Consider the following 22,379-nt stretch of genomic DNA (forward strand, 5'->3'; position numbering starts at 1 on the left):
GAAGGTGTGTGGTAACAGGGATTGCAGAGCTGCATGTCCAGCCTCTGATTCAGGGCGTCCGGGTGGGGCTAATTCCCAGATGATGTTAATGCTGTGGTTCTGGACCGAGCTTGGAAAAGCACCATCTCCTTTATCTTTGCATGTATCACACCACGTTATGACAGGCTCTGCTAGCATCCCTGCTTCACAGACAAGCCAACAGAACACAGCCATCCGCCGGGGCCCCTCGTAGAGGGCAAATTATTGGTACAGCTACTGAGTTGGTATCCGGATTTTTCTGACTCTGAAGTTAAAGCTTTTAATAAAAACAATCAGCCCCTCCCCCATTTGTTGGCAAATAGAAATTAAAAAATTATAATTGTTTAGTAACAACAAGCCTTGCAAGTTTCCTCTTCAAAATAGAAAATAAAAATAAACAGTGTGCCGGGCGGTGGTGGCGCACGCCTTTAATCCCAGCACTCGGGAGGCAGAGCCAGGCGGATCTCTGTGAGTTCGAGGCCAGCCTGGGCTACCAAGTGAGTCCCAGGAAAGGCGCAAAGCTACACAGAGAAACCCTGTCTCAAAAAACCAAAAAAAAAAATAAAATAAAATAAAATAAAATAAACAGTGTGATACTTGGAAAAGGTTGAGAAGGAATTGCCAGCACAATGACTGGGAATCAGGAAGACCATGAGGTGGGGGTGGGGGAAGCAGGTACTTGGTTAGCCAGCCCACTCTCTCCTGCTTGGAGGGACTTTGGGTTAGCCTCTGATAAGCAGGAGATTTCACCATTCTATGGCTCCAAGGTTCTCAGGTGTTGGGCTGTCTGCTGGATGGACATTTCCCCTGTTATGATGTAATTTACCAAACATGTACAAAATGTCTTGGTCATAGAGCAAGCTAGGATGAGCTACAAATAGGCTAAATAAGAGCACTATCAAGGTACTAGATCATAATCCCCAGTGCCTGGGAAGGCTGCCTTAGCCCTCAGAGAGGGTTTTGCAGACACAAGGAAGAACCTTAAAACGAGGTAACCATCTTGAATCATTATCTGAGCAAGCCTGAAGTATCCATCTATGTCCTTTGAGAAGAGCTTAGAGGATGCTGTTGCTGGCTTTGAAGATGGGCAAGGGGACCCACAAGCCAAATAATGCATCTCTGCATGCTGGAAAAGTCCAAGAAAGGGACTCTCCCTGGAGACTGCAGGGGATGCATTTGATTTTAATCACGCCCCTCCCCCCAAGACCCATTTCACCTTCCAGAACTGTAAAATAATAAATGGCTTCTGGTTCTCCACACAGCGTGGGAGCAAATAAGTGTGCCCTCACTCACATTCCTACTCCATTGCTGCTGGCCTTGTGCGTACAGAGAAGCAGGTGCACGGGGGAGCACATGAGGTATCCCATCCTGAGAACGAGCACTGCGCTGGGCACAATGGTGCTGGCCCTTAACCTCAGCACTCGGGAGGCAGAGGCGGGTGGATCTCTGAGTTCCAGGACAGCCTGGTCTACAGATCGAGTTCCAGGACAGCCAGAACCACATAGAGACCCTGTCTCAAAACAAACAAACAAATAAAAACAAGAACAAAAAAACCAAACTGGGCACCTGTAGCTACTTAGACCTCCCCAGACCATTTCTGGTCTTCTTTTCCACAGCTAAGTACTGAAGAGTTACATTCCTTCAAACAAACAAAAGCATCATGAGCCTGGCATGGAGCTGAATGTTGAGTGCAAAGATTTGAGTCAGATGGTCTGTGGGTGGGGGGAGGGGGAGGGACAATGAGGTAGGGCCTGTGGCGTGGGTGAAAGGAAAAGAATCGGCCCAGGACCCCCAAGACCAAGTTCTCAGCACAGAAGAGATTTATTTGCCCCGGAGGAACAGAGGACAGGGGGGAGATAGAGGATGAGGGAGAAGGGGAGGGGAACGGGGAGAGGGGAAGGAGTATTTGTCCCAGAGGGGGACAAAGGATGGCCTCTGGATGGAGATAGACAGGGTACACAGGCAAATGGCAGTTTATAAAGGTACAAGGGGACCCCCGTGTTAGGATGAGCTGTTTAATTTTGATTGGGCATGTTAATTAGGTGAGCCAAAGGGGGCTTTTGATTGCTAGACTTCAATACTTTGATAGCTGGACCTCGGTAGTCAGCCTCGGGAGGAGGAAGTGGCCAAATAAGGGAATGGACCATGGTGGCCAGCTTTAGAAATGTCGTCTCAGGGTTTTCAGCAAGGCAGAGGGAATGGGGGAGAAGGGCAGGGCCAGCAGGAGCCACATGCTCGAGTGGGCTCGTGTCCCTTCAGGGGGGGTAGGGACGGGAGGTGGGCAGTAAGTCAGACTTGGTCCTGTGTGGTTCTGGTGAGGTGTCCCTGAGGGACAGAGCAGTGAGGTGAAAAGACCATTGTCACTCAAGGTGACTGTAAAGGCCTTCGGTGGGGTTTGCTGGGGGTGTGGCTCAGAGGGACAGCACTTATGGCATTCACAAGGCCCCGATCCCCAGTATCCACCCACTACACCCCAAAAGAAAGGAAAGATGCTGTTATGCACTGCCCTTTGTTTTGCTGTTGTTTTGGTTTTTCAAGACAGGCCTGGCTGTCCTGGAACTCACTCTGTAGACCAGGCTGGCCTCGAACTCCCAGAGATCCGCCTACCCCTGCCTCCTGAGTGCTGGGATTAAAGGCACATGCCCAGCTCTGTTTTGTTTTTGACATGCTCAGATCTGAGAAGCAACGATGGGGTTGAAAGACATAACCTAAAAGAAAGGCTGTCCATGCTGCCCGAACACTGAATCTCTCTGCCTTCAAAAGAGGGACGCCACTCCAGAGGGTAAGAGCACTGGCTGCTCTTCTAGAGGACTGGGGTTCAATTCCCAGCACCCACATGGCGGCTCACAACTGTCTGTAACTCCAGTTCCAGGAAATCTGACACCACACACACAGACATACATGCAGGCAAAACACCAAGGCACATAAAATAAGTAATTAAAGAGGGGGTGTACTCTCTAGGTTGGGGAGAGAATTCAGGACCTTGCTGGAGTCTGCAGGACTGACTCCAGTCTGTTTTAGTCGGGTTTTGCTTGTTCTGTTTTTTTCTCAGGTTGTGTTTGTGGATGTTTATTCATCCTGTATGCCTTTTGCTGGGGAGACATCAATAGAGAAGTCTGTTGGTGCCAGATAGGGCACCAGTGACCAACCAAAGCAGTTGCTCTCAACTTCCCAATACTTGCGACCCTTTAATACAGTTCCTCATGTTGTGGTGACCCCCGAACCATAACCTTACTTAGTTACTACTTTATAACTGTATTTTTGCTACTGTTCTGAGTCATAATGTACATGTCTGATATGTGGGATATTTGATATGCAACCCCCAAAGGGGTTGTGACCCACAGGCTGAGAACCACTGGACCAGAGACTTATCTCATCCAAACCTTGTCTAGTGAATCAGTGAGTTTATTGGGGTTACATCTGCGGGGAGCCCAGTCCTCCATGGTGACAGCTCACAGAGTACTGAAGCCCTGGAACTCCCTCCCTGCTTCCGGCACAGCTGCACCAATGGGAGAATCGCTTCCGCCCAGCAATTGCTTACTGCCTGTTTGTTTGTTTGGGTTTGGTCTTTTTTTTTTTTTTCTTTCTTTCTTTTTTGACAGGGTCCTGTGTATCTCAAGCAAGACTGAAGCTAGCTATGCAGAAGATGACCTTGTATCCCTGATCCTCCTGCCTCCACCTCCCAAGTGCTGAGATCACAGGTGTGCACAAGCCCGCTTGGTCTCTGTGGTTCTGGGAATGGAACCCAGGTACCACATACGCTTGGCAAGCACTCTATCAACAGAGCTACAGCCGCAGCCCTGCTTTCTAGTCTTGAGGAGGGAGTTTGTGAGTCCTGTAGGCTTCAGGAGCTTCCCAAACCATGTAAAGTTTACTTCCTAAGTCTTGAGTCTCCTTCCTCAACTCCAGGAGGGAAAGCTTAGATCTGAAGGAGAGAGCCACACAACAGTTTCTTGTTTTGTTTTGGTTAGGTTTCTTGAGACAGCCCAGGCTGTCCTGGAACTTTGTAGATCAGGCTGGTCTCAAAGTCGCAGAGATCCGCCTGCCTCTGCCTCCCGAGTGCTGGGATAAAAGGCGTGCGCCACCACCGCCCAGTTTATTTGTTTGTTTTAAGACAGAATCTTAATTTGTTTGTTTTAAGGTAGATGTGTAGCATAGGCTGGCCTGAATTTTGTGATCCGCCTGCCTCAGCCTTTCAAGTGTTGGTGTGACAGGCATGCAGCACCATTCCTGGCCTCCAATCTGCTTCTAAATAAAGCATCCATCATTTTAACGAACATGCAAAGATTGGTTGGTTCTCTGAGGCTAATACGAAATTCTGGAATGCCATCCTTGGAGGTCAGCGGTGTGAAGATAAGGTCTAACACTCCCACCATGTGGCCCCTGATGTGAATCCACAGGCCAGGCTGGGCCCATGTGTTACAGACAAGAAAGAGCTGGAGCCACAAGAATCTTTGGAGGGGAAACCTGGATGCTCACAGAGGCCTTCCCAGAGGAAGTGGTACAGAACTTCCATGGGGACAGGTGGCCATAGCCAGTCAAGACAACTGAAGGAGAAAACGTTCTAGACGTACATGTCACCCCAGCCCAGTAGCTGGGGGAAAGTCCAATAGAGTGACCCCAGCCTCCTCGCTGCCTAGAGGAATTCTGGGACTCTGTCCTACCCCTGAGAACCTCTGCGAGATGACTGTACATTCTTTACACTGTCTGATTTCCTAAGGATTTCTCAGGATGAGATTTCCTGTTCATACACCACCTGGGACACCTTCTGTTTCCTGGAACGGTGTGAGGAGACTGTGGAGAGGGGTCCTAGAATTTTTCTAGAATTGGTTTGCTGTGTGACAGTGGACCAGTCACCTCTCTCTGGGCTTTGATTTGTCCATTTGAAAAGTAACAACCGAGGACAAGTTGAGTCCTTCCAGGACCTCTGGTGTCACCTTGGGGAGGCAGCACCCTATAGTGATTAAACCCCTGGTTTAGAGTTCAAGTCCTACCCCCAGCATTTACAGGATCATGGGCCCATCATTTCTCTTCTCTCAGGCTCTCTTTCCTCATCGGTGGCTTCTGGCTCGTATGGAGATTAAGTGAGATCATAGACATAAAGCATTTGGTGCTGTGCCAGACCCAGCAAATGGCGCTGCTGTCATTATATTCTGTAATGGACGTGAAATGGAATGTGCCAGCGCCGCTGATGGCCGTGAAACACGCCTTCACCCTCAGGGTTTGCCGTGAGCGCAAGCTCTGCAAACAGCAACAGAAGGTCCCGATGTGCGTCCAGGGGAACACCCAGGGCTGGGTGGCTCTGCTTTGGCAGAAGCTGAGGGAACTCCCTGCGGAGCCTCCTTGGTGGACGGCAGCCATGGGTATGAAGCCAATTCCCGGATGCTGTCCCACAAAAGTGGGCCCGGGGTGGCTGGAATCAGCTCAGGGTGGCAAAAGAAATATCCTTTGCCCTCAGCTGGTAGAGTCAGGATGTCGGGGCAGAATATAGAGGAGAACATCGTCTTCCTTCTCTTGTGACCTGCCCGGGGAGTGTCTGGCTGTTCCCATATCAGTCTAATCCTAACCGCCTGGTGTCTATTCATTTTTCAGCTTATGTAGTCTGACTGGTTTTTATACAAAAGACAGGAAACCAAGGTCCAGAGAGAGGCAGGAACTAGCCAGAGGTCACACAGCAGAACAGAATGTAGGTCTCCCAGGCCACTGTCAGAATCAGACAGCCTCTTTTAATTCCATCAAGTCAGTGAATGGCAGGCTGTTCCCATGGCTGTTCCAGATGTTTCCTATCACCACATTTCATGGGAATCTGGCCACCCAGTAATATTGGGCTTAATCCTTCCAGGGAAAACGACTCCAGTTCAAGGGATCCTAGGGAGCGAGTGCTGGCCCGTCATCACAGACAAGCAGTGAGAGAGAAACCCCTCCCAGAGCTGTTTGGTTACCAGGGAGAGCAATTTGGAGTCACTGGGGCCTGAACCCTCCTCACTCACTAGCTGTGTGACCTTGGTCTTGTCCCTCTGCCTCTTGGCTGGTATCCTCGTCTATAAAATAGGATTATATCCACCTCTCAGGTCTGCATAGACTTGTTGAGGTAGTGAATGTAAACTACCAGGCACAGAAATAGACACTTGAGTTTTTTAAATTATTATTTTATGAGTATGAGTGTTTTGCTCGCATGGATATCTATATACTACATGCATTCCTGGTGCCCGTGGAGGCCAGAAGAGATCATTGAATTCCTTGGAACTGGTGTTACGGATGTTTGTGAGCCATCATGAGTATGGTGAGAAATGAACCTGGGTCCTCCGAAAGAGCAACCAGTCCTTTAATTGCTGAACAGTCTCTCCAGTTCCAACACTCAGTATGACTGTTGGCATTGGCCATTGGGCTTAGGAGGTAACTCAGAAGTAGAGTGCTTGCCCAGCATGTGTGTGTGCCAGCCTCCTCCATTGCAAACAACAGGCTCTACTGTAGGTTACCTAATAGAAAAGGACACAAGGAACAGGCTGGAAAACTATACAGCCAAGAACAATATCCCAAGAAAGCTACTACCCCCATGCAGATCTAGCGTCTCCAGCTGCCAGCATGTGCCAAGGATGTTCTACAGGCATACTTCTCCATGACGCCCTTAGTCCTTCTCTCTTTACTGTTAGGATGGTATAGGATGAAGGACATGGAGCGCTGGCTCCTGCGGATGGACCAAATAGGCGAAACACACCTGTAAGCAATGTGCAGCCAAGGCTGCTTAGAGTGAAGAAAGGCTCTGTTCTATGCCAGTGTACAGATTTGGAAAGCGATGCTGAGCAACTTCCCCAATATTGAGGAGGTCACACAGCTGATTAGCAGTGGAGCCTGTCTGGTGCTATAGCGACGCCCTTACCTACTTCCCACCCCTCTTTCTAATGTCCTGATCTACACTGGGGTGCAGAAAGAGTCTGCTGAGAGGCCGGGCGGTGGTGGCACATGCCTTTAATCCCAGCACTCAGGAGGCAGAGGCAGGCGGATCTCTGTGAGGTCGAGGCCAACCTGGTCTACAGAGTGAGTTCCAGGAAAGGCGCAAAACTACACAGAGAAACCCTGTCTCGAAAAACAAAAAACAAAAAACAAAAACAAAAACAAACAAAAAAAAAGATTCTGCTCTCCATGACAGAAGAGTTCCTCATGCCTCAATAAAGAGACATGCTTCATTTGTCTTTTTCTCCTCTCTAGTGCTGAGAATCGAACCTGGGGCTTTGTGCATGCTAGGCAAGTGCTCTAACTGCTGAGCCATCTTTCCAGCCCCAGCGCTTTTAGTTCTTTTTGTTTTTGTTTTTGTTTTGTTTTTTTCTTTCGAGACCAGGTTTCTCTGTGTAGCTTTTGGAGCCTGTCCTGGATCTCGCTCTGTAGCCCAGGCTGGCCTCAAACTCACAGAGATCCACCTGGCTCTGCCTCCCGAGTGCTGGGATTAAAGGCGTGCGCCACCACCGTCCCGTGTGCACTTTCAGTTCTCTTGATCTACTCTACTGTCAGATTCCCTGAAGTCCTTTCATTTTCTAATATTACTTATGTATTTTTGATAGCTATGGTTTATCTGCTTCACCTCACGCTCCGAGAGAGCAGGCATCCCTGTGCTCACCAGAGGGCAGCCACAGCAAGAGAGCAGGGATGTTTGTTGAATAAATATGAAGACCAGCTCTGGGGTCACACAGTGGGCAGGTGGCATAGCTGTGACTTGGATCCAGCGTTATTTGGCTCCAGAGCTCCAGAGCCTTCTTTCTAGGGCCATTACAAAGCTTAGCTGGGTCCCCACCTCGGCCACATAGCACACTGCCCGGTAGAAAGTTAGTGTGTTAGAACATTGAATGATATCGAGTTGTTACTAATGGGGTTTTTCTGTCCTCCTGATCTCATGTTCTACTTTGCTTAATGGCGCAGCCTTCAAGGCTGGAGTAAGTCTTCAAAGTTGACTTGGCAGGTGCACTGACATGACCCTCAGGTAGGAAGCATGCTGTTGTGCCAGCAAAGGTAGCAGACAGGCCAACCCCTCCCAGATAGACAGCCAACTCCTCCCAGACAGACAGGCCAACTCCTCCCAGACAGACAGCCAACTCCTCCCAGACAGACAGGCCAACCCCTCCCAGACAGACAGCCAACTCCTCCAAGACAGACAGGCCAACCCCTCCCAGACAGACAGGCCAACTCCTCCCAGACAGACAGCCAACTCCTCCAAGACAGACAGGCCAACTCCTCCCAGACAGACAGGCCAACCCCTCCCAGACAGTCAAGCCCTCAGAGAGAGACAAGCTAACCCCTACCAGTCAGACAGCCAACCCCTCCCAGACAGACAGACAACCCCTCCCAGACAGACAGACAACTCCTCCCAGACAGACAGACAACTCCTCCCAGACAGACAGGCCAACCCATAACAGACAGACAGGTCAACACCTACCAGACAGACAGGCCAACCCCTATCAGTCAGATGGCCAATGCCAACCAGTCAGTCAAACCCTCCCAGACAGACAGATCAACCCCTACCAGCCAGCCAGCCAACCTCTCCCAAACAGACGGCCAAGGCCAACCCCTACCAGAAAGACAGGCCAACTCCTACCAGTCAGACAGCCTGCCAAGCTCTACCAGTCAGATGGCCACACTCTGCCAGACCTGATCTTCTACACCGCCCTGCCCACTTGATAACTGACCTGAAATTCTTCACCCACAGGGGCTGTCCACACACAGATTTCCTGTCCTCTGAGAAGGGGAAGTCCATCCAACAGTTTACTATGAGTCACTGGCTCAAGAATTGGCAGAGGTATCTTAGAGGAGAGCTCTCTGAGGAGAGGAGAGAGACCTGGATTCTAGAAGGAACATCGCTACTTTGACTTAGGTACTTTTGCTGACTACATTGAACAAGTCCCCTCCATGGCCTTAATTTTCTTTTCTGAAAAATGGGATATTAAATCTTTTTTTTTTTTTTTTCCAAGACAGGGTTTCTCTGTGTAGCTTTGTGCCTTTTCCTGGAACTCACTTGGCAGTCCAGGCTGGCCTCGAACTCACAGAGATCCGCCTGGCTCTGCCTCCCGAGTGCTGGGATTAAAGGTGTGTGCCAACACCGCCCGGTGGGATATTAAATCTTTACTTTCCTGGATGTTCTAGATAGTTCTGCCAACTTACTTTTGTTATTACTCTTACTGTCTGTCTGTTTATAATAGTGTCACTATAGCCCAGGCTGGCCTTGAACTTCTGGCAATCCTCCTTCTTCAGTCTTCTCAGTGCTAGGATTACATGAGCCACAGCACTCGGGTAGGGTAGTTGCACTCTGAGTGGAACTGGGGACACCTAAGTATCTTCCAACTGGGTAGACCTGGAATGGTTGCTGAGTCTGGAGATTAAAGTCACTCGTACCGGATTCAAATGTTGCCACATCACTTTCTAGCCGTGTGTTGCTGGGAGAGTAACAGAAACTTCCTGAGTCTCGGTTTCTTGACCTATAAAGTAGATATTTGATTTCTCAGCTGCCGATAGTCTTATCAGCTGATCTCTAAGCTGGTTTGGAAGATTAACTGAGACTTGCCTACCATGAGGCAAGTTAGAAGTGGCCCAGAATGATCTCTCAGGAACAGGAACCGGTCCTCAACCTTTGATGCCCTCTCATGTCCTCACTACATCACTGAGGCCACAAATCATTGTTACAATAGAGAACACTTTTATTTGTCCTCTTGTTGTTGTTGGTAGCAGTGCTGGAGACTGAACTCTGCCACTAAACCACACTTCTAGCCACACCTTAACTAGTGACAAAATAAGTTCACAGTAGGAAAAAAAAAATCAAAGCAAAGAAGTAAAAAAGAGAAAGATTACACATAACCTAACAGTCAGAGGTAAGCTCAGTTGAGAGTGAGGCTGACGCGCCTGGATTTCTGGAAATTGAGAACTGCCTGTCTGCTGGGCTTTGGGGCAGAGGCGAAGTCTCAAGGACCACTACATCCCAGGCTGAGAGGCTGGACCATCTGTGCATGTTAAAAGGATGGAAAAGGCAGTTCAAAACACACAAAGAGAGAGAGAGAGAGACAGACAGACAGACACAGAGAGACAGAGACAGAAAGGGGCAAAGACAGAGACAGAGACAGAGAGACAAAGACAGAGAGGCACTGACAGACAGACAGACTGACTTTTGCTTGGTTCCAGCAATGCTGCCTTATATTCCCAGACATACGGAGTAAGAATGTGTTTCTACCTCACTTTAGGGAACTAAAAATGGAAAGGGATTTATGAAAAGAAAAATTCTAATTCAGAGCAGTGGCCCAGGGCTGGGGTAACTGTGTTCAGCGGCAGTACACTTGAACACAGCATATTGAACCAGCTCAGGTCCTGGTTCAGTCCCCAGTCATATTAATTACTTATCAATTAATTAATTGAGACAGTAGTTTGCTCCTCTCACACTTGAATTTGCCCCAGTACTGAGCTTGTCGGGCTGAATGTCAAGGTCTATTGAGTTGTCTGCCTCTCTAGCAAACAAGAAACATCTTTTAGAGTCTGGCCGTGTCTCCTCTGCTTCTGAAGAGGTCTGCCACTTAGTAGCTTGGTCGATGTTCTGGTGAATGAAGAGAAGACGGAAGCCGAGCTGTAGAGAGCAGGGTGACAGGGTCTTAAAGCTAAATCCAGACACTGCCACTTCGTAACTGCACTCAACTTGGGGAAGTCAAATCACGTCTCATCTCTAACCTAATTTTCTCTCTTGTGAAATGAAGATAATTTGAGTATCTGCTTTGCAGAGGGTTTTGAGTTTGAGTGTTTATTTATTTAGAGTCAAGAGTCTCAGTGTGTGACCCAGACTGGCCTCAAGGTGACTGGCTCACCTGTCTCAGCCTCTGGAGTACTGGGGACTTAGAAGTCTGTTCTATCACACCCAGCATGTGCGTGCTAGACAAGTGGTCTTCTGCCGAACCACAGCCCAGCCCTCTGTTCATTCTTTATTGGTGGGACATCTACTATGTACTGTTGATCTCTTTTTATTTGCAACTTTGCCAAGCAGGGCTTGGATTATAGCTCACTGGTAGAGTATGTCACTGCCCTGGGCCTTAATTCTTAATATGGAGGTTATAATTAGTATTTTCCTCATATAATGATTATGGGGGGGGCAGATAATAAATATAAAGCATTTAGTACAGTGTATTGCACAACTAAGTAGGAACTCGGTAAATTGTAGCCAATACTTTGTAGGTATCAGCCAGTCTCATGACCCCTTGAGACCTTCCAGGGACGAGTGACGTACCAAGACCAAAACCACTTTCCAAGATTCCTGCAAATCCCTGGCGGGGGGGCGGGGGGGGGGGGGAATCAGCATTATTTCTCCTGGTCCAGCTCCTGCTTTGCTCAACCTGTGGGCCTGCACTACAACAAAACACAGCTCTGCTGGGCTCTGAGCCATTTCCACGAACACCCCCACTCAAGGCAGCACCTTGGTATAGTAAGACTTTTCCTAAAGAGTTCCAGGGTAGGAGACACGCCACAGCTCAGGGTGAGCTGAAAATCCTGTGCTCCCCAAAGAGATTCAGCTGGCTCCTCTGTTGTTGCTGTGCTGTTTGTTTGGGGTTTTCTGTTTTGTTTTGCTCAATGTTGTTTTGAGACAGGGTCTATGTGGTCCTGGCTGTCTCAGAACTCGCTCTGTAGACCAGGTTGGCTTTGAACTCTCAGAGATCCACCTGCCTCTGCCTCCTGAGTGCTGGGATTAAAGGTGTGCCCCTTTGTTTTGCATTTGAGGTAAATTCTTACTGTGCAGCCCAGGCTAGCCTAGAACTCACTATGTAGGTTACAGAGGCCTTAAACTCGTGACAATCCTCTTGCTTCTGTGTCCCAAATGCTGGGATTACAGAAGTCCACCACTTTGCTCAGCTCTTATAAATTACATTTAACACATGTGTGCATGCAAGAGGAGGGGGAGGGGAGGAGAGAAAATATGCCTGTGTATGTCACATGTGTGTGTCACAGCCTGCATGTGGAGGTCAGAAGACAACTTGCAGGAGTCAGTTCTCTCCTTCCACCGTGTGGGTACTAGAGATTGAACTCAGGTCATGAGGCTTGGCGGCAAGCGCCTTAACTTACTGAGCCATCTCACTGGGATCTAGACCTCTGGATCCCCTGGTCTCAGCTTCCTGAGCTGGGGTTGCAGGTGTGAGCTACCACACCCAGCTCCCAGATGGCTGTTCCTTCCACTGACACAACTCTCAGTCCCGGGCCATCTCCTGGCAGCTCCTGACAACAGACATGCTTTTTCTGTCTCTCCAATTGCCCCTCCAAGCATCACCCCATTGTAGGGTTGGGGGGTCAGCTTCCCCTCCCATCTCCCTACCACCACATGTAAAAGTATAGTGGTCCTGCTCTGTCATTCACATAGCCCCTCAAGAATGGGGATACACAGTCACTGCACACACCCTGTCATTCTTGGCAGATGTCCTTGGCAGGCTTCCTGCCGCCCACCACTCCCTAGAGTCCTCAACCCTCACCCGTTCCCCAAATCTACCCCCTCTAGATACTGGCAGATTATCTGAGCCCCGCCTCTTCTCACTGGCAACTCCCGCTCAGAATATCTAAAGCCGTTTTAGGAGCACATCCAAGTCCATACCTCCTCTTTGTGGACTCCACAGCATCTGCCTCTCAGAAATTCAAGGCCACACCCTCACCTTAAACAGTATTTTCCACATGAGAATTAGCCTCTTCCCAAAAGTGGAGGTCATGTACTGAGGGCTACCTGTGGGTAGCCCTAGTCTTCAAGACTGTTTTTTAAAACCTAAACATTGAAAGATTCCAAATAAAATAGGTCACGGAACGTGGGTTCTTTTTTCCCCCTCAGAAAATCTGGCATTACAGAATCCACACTTCTTCCCAAGAGCCATGTTGCCGGAGTGGAAGGGGGTGGTCCCTGCCCTTCAAGCAGATTTTTCTTGTGCCTCTGCCCACCGCCGTGTTTAATCTTCCCTCCTCGAATCCTGCAGGCTTTTAAATATATGGCCATTGCTAAGAGGCATTTTAGGGTCCACCCCCACCTCCTGCTACCTTGTTATTATGAACATGGGTCTGAAATTTCCCAGGCTCGCTGTCGGCAGTATTCAAATGATGGCTGTTCCTGGAGAGGCAAGGCAATCCAGAGGACCAGGGTCTCCAATAGAAAGGGCTAATAGGGCTGGAGGGGGCATTCGAGGCCAACGTGGTGTTTCTTCTTATTCGGTTTCAGCTTATTTATTCTTGCAGTTCTAGGGATAGAACCCAGGGCCTCTACCACCGAAATACACCCCTAGTCCCAGTAGGGGTTTAAAGCAAGAGCTGTGCATATTAGAAACGCGGCGAGGAAGCTCCGCGAGCCAGTTAGAGCCCCACACTCCCTCCCGCAGAGACGCTGGAGTAGTGAGAGTGGTCCAGGAGGACCAAGGATGCTGCAGCCGACCTGCCTGAGCCAGAGGCGGTGGGAATGGCTGGGAGTACTGCAGAGAAAGCATTTTGAGGCATCCCTGCCAAAGGGTGGGTATGCTTGACCTTGGCGGAAAACACTGCGGGCACTGCGGCTACAATTCGCGGGCTCTCCCCTCCCTCCCGTCTCTCCCCTCCCTCTCCAATGCGGAGGACTGCGGAGGAATCCCAGCCAGGCGGGAGTGCCCACCCACGCGACTGCGGCACGCGAGGGGCGGGGGCGGGAGGGCGGGGATGCCGGTCTTCCCTGGAAGGCCCTGGAGCGAGGCGAGGGGAAGCTGATCACGTGCTACCGCCACCAGGCGCGGCGGGATTGGCGGGTCTGGCTGCCAGGGAGCCAGGACAGCCGGTGTCCCCCTCCCCTCGTAGCCCCGCAGGGCGCACTGGCTCTGCCCGTCTGGGAAGGGCGGGAGTCGGGCTCCCACTAGGGATAACACCCATGATCGGGTCCCCAAGTGCTCTGCCCCCCGCAGTCTACGACTCTGGGAACTCATCGCTTCCCCTTTCCTCCCAGCTTCTTGTCTTCCCACCTGCTGGCGGTTCTGCGGAGCCTGCCTGGAGACCAGCTTTATTTGGGCTAGCTGAGCACGTTTCCTCTGACTTACGATCATTTTTCGGTTTAGGTCAATTCAGTTTAACTCAGACAAGAGAGGGCGTAGAATACCAAGGAGATCTGCACACCTCAACCCTCACACATCCAAATCGACCCTCATCTCCCTCGTCTGCTCCCTTGTCTCAAGCAGAAACGGGAGAGCTATCTCCACTGCAGCTCGCGTGAAATCTGTGAGATTAAAAAGCCTGTTAAATTTACTAAATATTCGACTCTAGTTTTTATCCAACGCATTAAATATTTAAGCCACTATTTTCCCTCTTTTGCATTTATTCTGACTTGTAATTAGGGTTATTGCTGAACGGGCGTCTGCTTGGAATGTAAATCCCACGAAAAAGGAGGGGCGTGTTCATCATTAGTTCATCATTGTAACAGCAACACACTCCGGGTGTAGGGGTTTTTATATTTTCTTTCTCTGGAGATGTAATAATGAACCAACGGTAGATGGATTAAAAAGAGAGAGCAGGCCCAGCGAGATGGCTCAGAATATAAAGGCACCTACTGCCTAGCCTGACCACCTGAGTCGGAGTCTCCCGACCACGTAATGGAAGGAGAACTGAGCCCCCCAGAATCCTCCTCAGACCTCCGCGTGCACACCGTGGCGGACGAGCATCCACAGGCACTCAAAACAAATGAGAGGAAAAAGCAAGCAAAATCTGTTGTGTTGGTGAGGCCCTGGGTTCAGTACACACACAGTTACATACACAAGCAAAAATCTATGAAGTGTAAACCTGAAGGGAAGGGCCAGATGGTTGACATTTATTAAACATTTTGTGGTAAACAAAGGACTAAGGTTTGGGGGTTTCCTGGATGTGGGCAGGTGAGGACTTCAACCAAGGGAGTGCTGGTATGGATGACCAGAGGCTGCCCTGCCAGGCAAGGAGGGCCTCAGAAGGCCACATGGGTCACCTCTGCCTGGGGAGGTGCTCCCAGACTCTTTCCTGGGCAGATCCAGGAAGCTTCTGTCTGCATCTGCTGCTTTCCCTCCACTGCTGCAGACTGATGGAAACTTCTTCAGCCGAAGAACAGATTTCCAGAGCTATTTCTGGGTGCAGTTTCTCAGAATAACCATCTTGAAATATGGCAAGGAAATATATTTAGGAGAGGTGTAATCTGGGGACTGCCATGACACACAGTAGGTGTGTAATAAATGTTAATCAAATACATGGCTGGATGAATAGGTAGACAGCAACCAGTGTGCTGGAAGAGGACACTATTTTATAATAAACACACCGTTCTTTTCTAACTTAAAGGGATCATCTATCCACCAAACACACCCCGAGCCTTCTCTCTGAGTAAGCCTCCATTTCTATAAGTCCCTCTTCATCCCAGGATAGCACATGTCCTAAGTCTAGACAATAGGACCCCGACACTGGAGGAATAAATATAGAATTTAGATATCTGGGTTCCCTGACCGGTTTTGCCACCTGGTTGTGTTGTCCATAGTCACCAGCTCTCTGAGGTTCCATCTTCCATCTGAACAGAATGAGGATGGGATACCACTTCACAGGGCGACCTAGCAATCTGAGTGAGAGACATGGGAGTCCAACGGCTCTTTACAGTGACCCTCAATAGAGCAGAGTAACCACACCTACCGGTCTGCCTGGAACAGAACAGTGGATACCTGTCGAACGAAAGCAATTCTTAGCATTTCTCTTATTCCCCGAAGTGTCCTGGATTAGACAGTAGGTTGGATAAGAAAAGTGACACTACTTATCTGTATTGTGCCCCGAGACACAGAGGAAAGAGTCTGATTGGTGCAGCAGGCTTTCTCAGCCCACCAGCCCCCAAATCATGACATGGAGACTTAGTATTAGTTATGAAAGCTCAGCCTTATCTCATGCTTGCCCCACTAGCTCTTATAACAACCTGTTTCTCTTCATCTGGGTCGTGCCTGGGGGCTTTTTTTACCTTTCTTTTCATTCTGTATGTCCTACTTTCCTGCTTCCTCCATGTCTGGCAGGCTGGCCCCAGGCATCTCCCTCTCTTTCTCCCTTGTTCTCTTCTCCTGCCTACTTATTCTCTCTGCCTACCCGCCTCACCTATCCCTCTACTGTCTAGCTATTGACTGTTCAACTTTTTATTAGACCAGTCAGGTGTCTGAGGCAGGCAAAGCAACACATCTTTACATAATTAAACAAATGCAGCATAAACAAATGTAACACACGTTTACACGGGTAAATATTCCACAACATAAACAAAGGTAACACGTCTTTACACAGTTCAAGTACTATTCCACAACAGATTGGAGAAATAATAGTGAGAATGAGCATGGGAGTGTTCGTGGTATTGCATCAAGAGCAGAAGGCCAGGAAGCGCTTAGCAGCGAGGGACCAACAAGGCAGTTTAGAAAATAATCAACATAAACAGAGCTGGGGTCATGGAAGGAGATGAGGATTGTACAGCGGAGATCTGAACCAGGGACTTCTCAGAAGAGATCAATTGAGGAACTGGGGATAAATTCCAGGCAGCAGACCTAATGAGGCTGGAACCAGGACAGGGCCTGTAAATCCAGGGGAGGGAGGAGTTGGATGTAAGGATCACAGGATAGGTCAAAAGCAGGAGGATTTCTGGGTGGACCAGAGGTCATTCACTAGACATGGAGGCTAGGAGAGAGGTGAGAGGTGACCCAGGAGATGAGAGGTGAGCCGGGCCAGGCCAACTAAGCATTCATCACTCCTGATCAGATAAAAGGTCAAGGTTCATGGTAGGTAGAGGTCACTGGTGCAGCCAGAGGAAGGAGCTGGAGGCCTGGTCAATGTTCAGGTAACGTCTGATTCAAATGAGCGTTCATGGGGCTGGAGAGATGGGTCCCCAGCACTTGCTGCTCTTGTGGAGTTCCTGGGTTCAGTTCTGGTACCCACACAGTGACTCACAACTGTCTGTAACTCTAATCTGTAACTTCAGTTCCAGGGGACACAACACCCCCTTCTGGCTTCCATAGGCACCCTGGCACACACATGGTACACATACATACATGCAGACAAATATTCATACACATCAAAAACTAAATAAATATAAAAATAAAATAAAATGAACTTTCATGGCCAAGCTTTGTTGTGTATATCTATAACCCCAGAATCTGAGAAGCTGAAGTGGAAAGATTCAGGGTTCGAAGTCACCGTGGGTTCCTCAGTGGATTCAAGTTCAGCCTGAGCTACAACAGCGAGACCCTATTGCAAAACAAACAAGAACAGTGGCTGGGGTAGAGCATCGGCCTGGCATGATGAATAAGGCCCTTGGCTTGATGATTCCCAGCAATATCCAGTAAATAAAGAAGCATAAAATAAAGAAAGCTAGCTTTCTGAGCAACCTTGAAAGGCAAGAGAGAGCTCAAAATCAGAGCCTCCAATTAGAAAAGAGCCATTTGTAATAGTCCGACAGGCCCCGAATCACCAAGGCCACTACAGTGAGGACTCAGTGCCAAGATCAGCTGACACAAGTGTGCTGGAGTCACTTCGTCTACAGACTCTTCTTACGGTACAAATTCTAGAACCCGGTCACCCGTGCACTCTTGCATTGTGAAACTCTACATGCCAAACTGGTATATCTGCATTCACGCACCGGGAGGATGCTGTCCACATGAGTCCATGGAGTATGTTGAACAGTGGTCTGGCCAGAGAGGAATCTGGTTGCTTTTAAATAGGAGTTTGTGGTTCCTTTAAAAGGTCACAGGAGTATGTAGAGTCAGCCAAAGGGTTACTTTCCAAGAGGTGTTTCTCTGGGCTGGGAGAGAGAGCCTGGAGCTGAGTCTGTATCTGGTGGGTGGTGGTAATTGACCCTCAGGTCTGTGAACTGGCATTAACCACCAATAGTGATGCTTGCCCTATGTGCAGCCTTGGTAATGATGATGGCTACAGGGGCTTCTGAACCTTGCTTGCTCCCTCTCATCTTCAGTGACCAGTCCCACGAGATCAGGAGAGAGGATTCATACTTGCCAGAGCTGGCCTTGGCCCGGGGGCTAAAGGACATCTAAAATTCCAGTGCCAGTCAGGTGTAGTGGCACACCCCTTTATGCCCATCACTTGAGAGGCTGAGGCAGGTGGATTTTTGTGAGTTCGAGGCTAGCCTGATCTACATAGTGAGTTCCAGGCCAGTTAAGGCTACATGGACCCTGTCTCAAAAAAAGTAAAATAAAAATGAAATTCCAATGTCCCTTAATATAACGTGGAGACAGGGCCTCAGTGGACCCTGTGGATTGGGGCATGTGTTGGCCCAATGTTTACTCCAATTTCTTTTCATGTATGACTGTTCTTGATCCAAACATTGACACACAGTCTAGCTGCCCAGCAGAATAAAGGCTGAGCTCTTCAGCCTGGCATTGTAGACTTCTGGTAGCCTGGTCCTAACCTATATCGGATGAAGATTTCATATTCTAGGTGTTCACTGGCCCTTCCTGTAAAAAGTTATTTTATGTGTATGGATGTTTTCCTGTATGCGCCACATACATGCAGTATCTGAGTTAGTGAGAAGAGGGCTTTGGATTCCCCTGGAACTGGAGATACAGAGGATTGTGAGCCACCATGTGGTTGCTGGGAATTGAACTCAGGACCTCTGGAAGAGCAGCCAGTGCTCTTAACGGCTGAGCCATCTCTCCAGCTCCCGTCTTTCCTTATGATAGCTCAGCTCCTTCCTCGGGAGAATTGTTCTTCCTCCTACTGATCATACAGTGCAGGCTGACAGTGTTAAATCTGAGATAAATCAACTGAAAAGATGAAGGTTTATTTTGGCTCACAGATCCAGAGATTTCCATCCATGACTGGCCTAATGGCTTTCAGGCTGACGGTGAGGTAGTGAGACTGTATGCAAAGGAAGCGAGATGCATGGTGATAAGGGTTGCCTAACAATGTGAAAACCAGATGCTGATGAATGGTATTCTTGAAATTGGTTAAAACAGAGGTTTTATGATTTTTTTTCAAACCACAGTGACAACAAAGAAACACCTGACATGGAAGGAAGCAATGATGAATGATGGATGCAAGAGCTGGATGCCTCCCTGGATGCAGCTGGTCCACAGTGGTCCTTGGGCCAAGCTATTGTGGTACCCATGGCTCACAGGGTTACTTGAGCCAAAAATCTTTCTTTGGACCTCCACTCACTCGAGCCAGGCTTCTGTTCCTGGCACCTGATGGAGCCATAACACAGAACTTTCCATTCTGGCCTCTCTGTCATATCCTTCCAAATATTCTTTCCAGTTACACCCTGCTGCTCATGCTTCCTCGGGCTGAGCCTGCCTTTGCCTCCCCACTACGTGTTTCCTTCTGGCTTCCTCATTTTGGAATTTTCCTCCCCCACCCCCCTTACAAGCTTGTCCACTCTGACTGAGACCTTGCTACGGGAGCTCTTCTGCATGAACTCCCTCCTGAACCCCTGAGCAAGCCTGCCATCTCCTCCACTGGCCTGTCATAGCCTCTGTGTACATGCCTTCATCACCCAGGGTTCCAGGGGTCTGCCTTCTCGGCTGTAACCCCCAGGAAACTGTGTGCTTCATCTCTATATGACTCCAGTTTTTGGCAAAGGAAATATAATGACTATTTACTGAATGAGTGAGAATCCTTTCTTCCTTCATGCCGTCTCCCTGAGTCACTACTCAGTTTCTAAAGAAGAGAAAGAGAAGAAAGAGCAGGAGGAACTTGCCTTGTTCTGTTCAACGGTGATGATTCAGGAGAGAAATGGGGAATGGGGCCACTGCAAAGCCCAGTGGCATTTAGAAGAGGTCTGTAGGTCTGTTTTCTGAGAAAGCTCTGGTAGTGGCACCAATGAACTGAGACCGACTGTTTGGGAATCTGTGCCCAAGACAAGCAAACATTTGGGTTTTTCAACAAGCTAGAATTATTTTCATTCTTTCTCTTTTCTTTTTTATTCTTTTGTCCTTTCTTTCTTTCCTTCCTTCCTCCCTCCCTCCCTCCCTCCCTTCCTCCCTCCCTTCCTTCCTTCCTTCTTTCCTTCTTCCTTTCCCTTTCTTGCTTGCTTCAATAAAGCCTCATGTAGCCCAGGCTGGCCTCTTGGACTCCCTACTGCTGAATTACAGGCATGCACCACCACACGCCAGAGAGGAAACTAGTTTCTGACAGCTGTTTCTCTCAGCTGTACAGGGAGATGAACCTCAAGGCACCTGGCTGGAACTGGGATTCCCCCTGTCCTTGGCACAATCTGACCAAGAAACAAGGCAGTCCTCTTCCCCACCCTCCTCCTGGGAGGATGGGAGCTGAGAACAGTCAAAGATGAGTGGAGAGAGAGCTGTGGAAGAAAGAATATTACCTACTACATAGCCTATGTTTTCCCTGCCGGTTCCAGTCTCTCTTGGATGGCACCTGTGAGCAGCTGTAGCTAACGGTCTGTGAGTGGAAGCTGAGGTGTTCAGATATTGATGAGTGGAAGCTAAGGCGTTTACATATTGATGATCAGCCTTCAGCCTTCTTTCTCATAGGGCCAATCTGAAAGTCTGCCCTTCAGATGAGGGAGTTCAGGATGGAAGTGGCCTGAATCTCTAAGTGTAAAAGAAAAGTTAACAACGGGGTGTGGTGGCCACACAACTTTAATCCCAGGTCCTGGGAGGCAGAGGCAGTCAGAACTCTATTAGTTTGGGGCCAGTCTGATCTACATAGTGAGTTCCAAGACAGCCAAAAGTTGCCATAGTGAGACCCTGTCTCAAAAAAATAAAAAAAGTAATGTTTTAACATGTAATTTACCTTGGAGAATACCTTGACTCATGGCAGAAATATTATTTGTCTTGTTGCTCTGAGAAATACTTGATAGAAGCAGCAAGGAGGAGGAAGGGCTTATTTTGGCAGAGAGCTTGGGTGCATAGACTATCATAGTGGAGGTGTCATGGCGGCTGGAGGTCCTGATCACATTGTGTCTTCAGTCAGGAAGCAGAGGGAGAGAGAGGGAATGCTGGTGTTCAGCTGCTTTCTCCTGTCTATTCAGGTCCAGGTCCCCTGCCCATGGGATAGTGGATTCTCCCTCCTCATTTCAGCTATTCAGAAAACACTGGTATACATACAACCAGAGATGTGTTTCTAAATCTAACCAAATTGATGCTGAAGATTAATCACCACAGCAGGTTTTACTCAGGTGGGGAAAATACACCTGTGGTAAGCCACTGAGCTAGCTGGAGTATTTGTTACCACGGCGGAGCCTAGCCTGTTCTGATCATCATACAGACACTAATTGTTTTAGCTATCTAGCATCTTAATATCATACCTTAATCCCCTTAATACCTCATATTGGACTCCTTGGTATTGCCAAATCCAGTGGTCATGTCTCTGTTCTTATCTCTCTTGATTTCTCAGCAGCATTTGTCACAATTGACAGTTGGTCACTCCCTCCTGGACACAATTTATCTTGGCATCTATGACATCAGACCTGCTTGGTTTACCTCTTGGGTCACTAGACCCTGATTCTCAGTTTTCATTACCGGATATCCTTCCAGTGGGCTTTGCTGCTGTGTTGTTTTTAATCTCAGAAATTTGAAGATCTGGGGACCAGGTTTTAAATATCGACCAAGAAAAAGACTGCTTATTTTGTTCAAGTATTTGTTCTTTCATGACACCATTCTCCTCGCTCTGAGGCATGCTGGGCGAGTGCATTACCACTGAGCCCTTGCTCTTCCATTCCTTATTAATAACAGAGGTACTATTTTTTATCTTTTAAAAAGGAAAGAAACAGATGTGCCAAGATGATTGTTTTGACCAGTGAGATTTAAGCAAAAATATGCAGACCTTCCAAACCAGTCTTCTGAAAAGAAATAAGACATTCCCCTTCCCACTGTTTGGAATAGGGACCAGGATGAGCAGAACCTTAAGACTGAAGCTTGAACTGTCTGTCACCCTTTGGACATATTTCTTATGGAAAGAAATTTTTCATAACTCTCCCTCCCCATTTTGTTTCTCTAATTTGCCACCAAAATCTAATCCTGACATGTTTTTGTTGGTGCTGAAGGTGTTTTCCTGTCTCTCCTTACCAAGCCTAAGGGGTTGGGGAAGGGGGACTGAAGAAGGCATTTCCGGACAAGAAACTGAGGGGCCTCTTTCTACCAACAGTGTGTACCCAGAGTACCTGGAAGACAGAATGGGTGACAGAGTTTAGGAGTACTGTTCATTAGTTGACAGAAAACAGCAAATGCTAGATTAAGAATTTTGGGCTTTATTCTGCGTTTCCCTTGCCGTTAGGGGACCCTGTCTGTCTTACCTAGGGGTGCCTCTCACTTCCTACATGTTCAGTGAATGACTACATTCCCTACCACTTAATGGCTAGCCTCCACAGACGTGTTGGACGGTGAGCCTGTGGGAATCGGTCCCGGGTCCAC

At 48.6% G+C, this 22,379-nt stretch overlaps 1 long non-coding RNA gene across 1 annotated transcript; it reads right to left on the minus strand.

The window, feature by feature from the left end:
• Nucleotides 1-15,154: 15,154 nt before the first annotated feature.
• LOC121827375 (uncharacterized) lies at nucleotides 15,155-22,307 on the minus strand. Its single transcript, XR_013049343.1, has 4 exons — nucleotides 21,275-22,307; nucleotides 20,761-20,930; nucleotides 20,330-20,558; nucleotides 15,155-15,692 (listed from the first exon to the last, which is right to left on the minus strand). It is a non-coding gene; the product is annotated as an uncharacterized LOC121827375 (long non-coding RNA).
• Nucleotides 22,308-22,379: the final 72 nt, after the last annotated feature.

The sequence above is a fragment of the Peromyscus maniculatus genome, chromosome 2, assembly GCF_049852395.1.
Source record: "Peromyscus maniculatus bairdii isolate BWxNUB_F1_BW_parent chromosome 2, HU_Pman_BW_mat_3.1, whole genome shotgun sequence".
Classification (NCBI taxonomy): domain Eukaryota; kingdom Metazoa; phylum Chordata; class Mammalia; order Rodentia; family Cricetidae; genus Peromyscus; species Peromyscus maniculatus.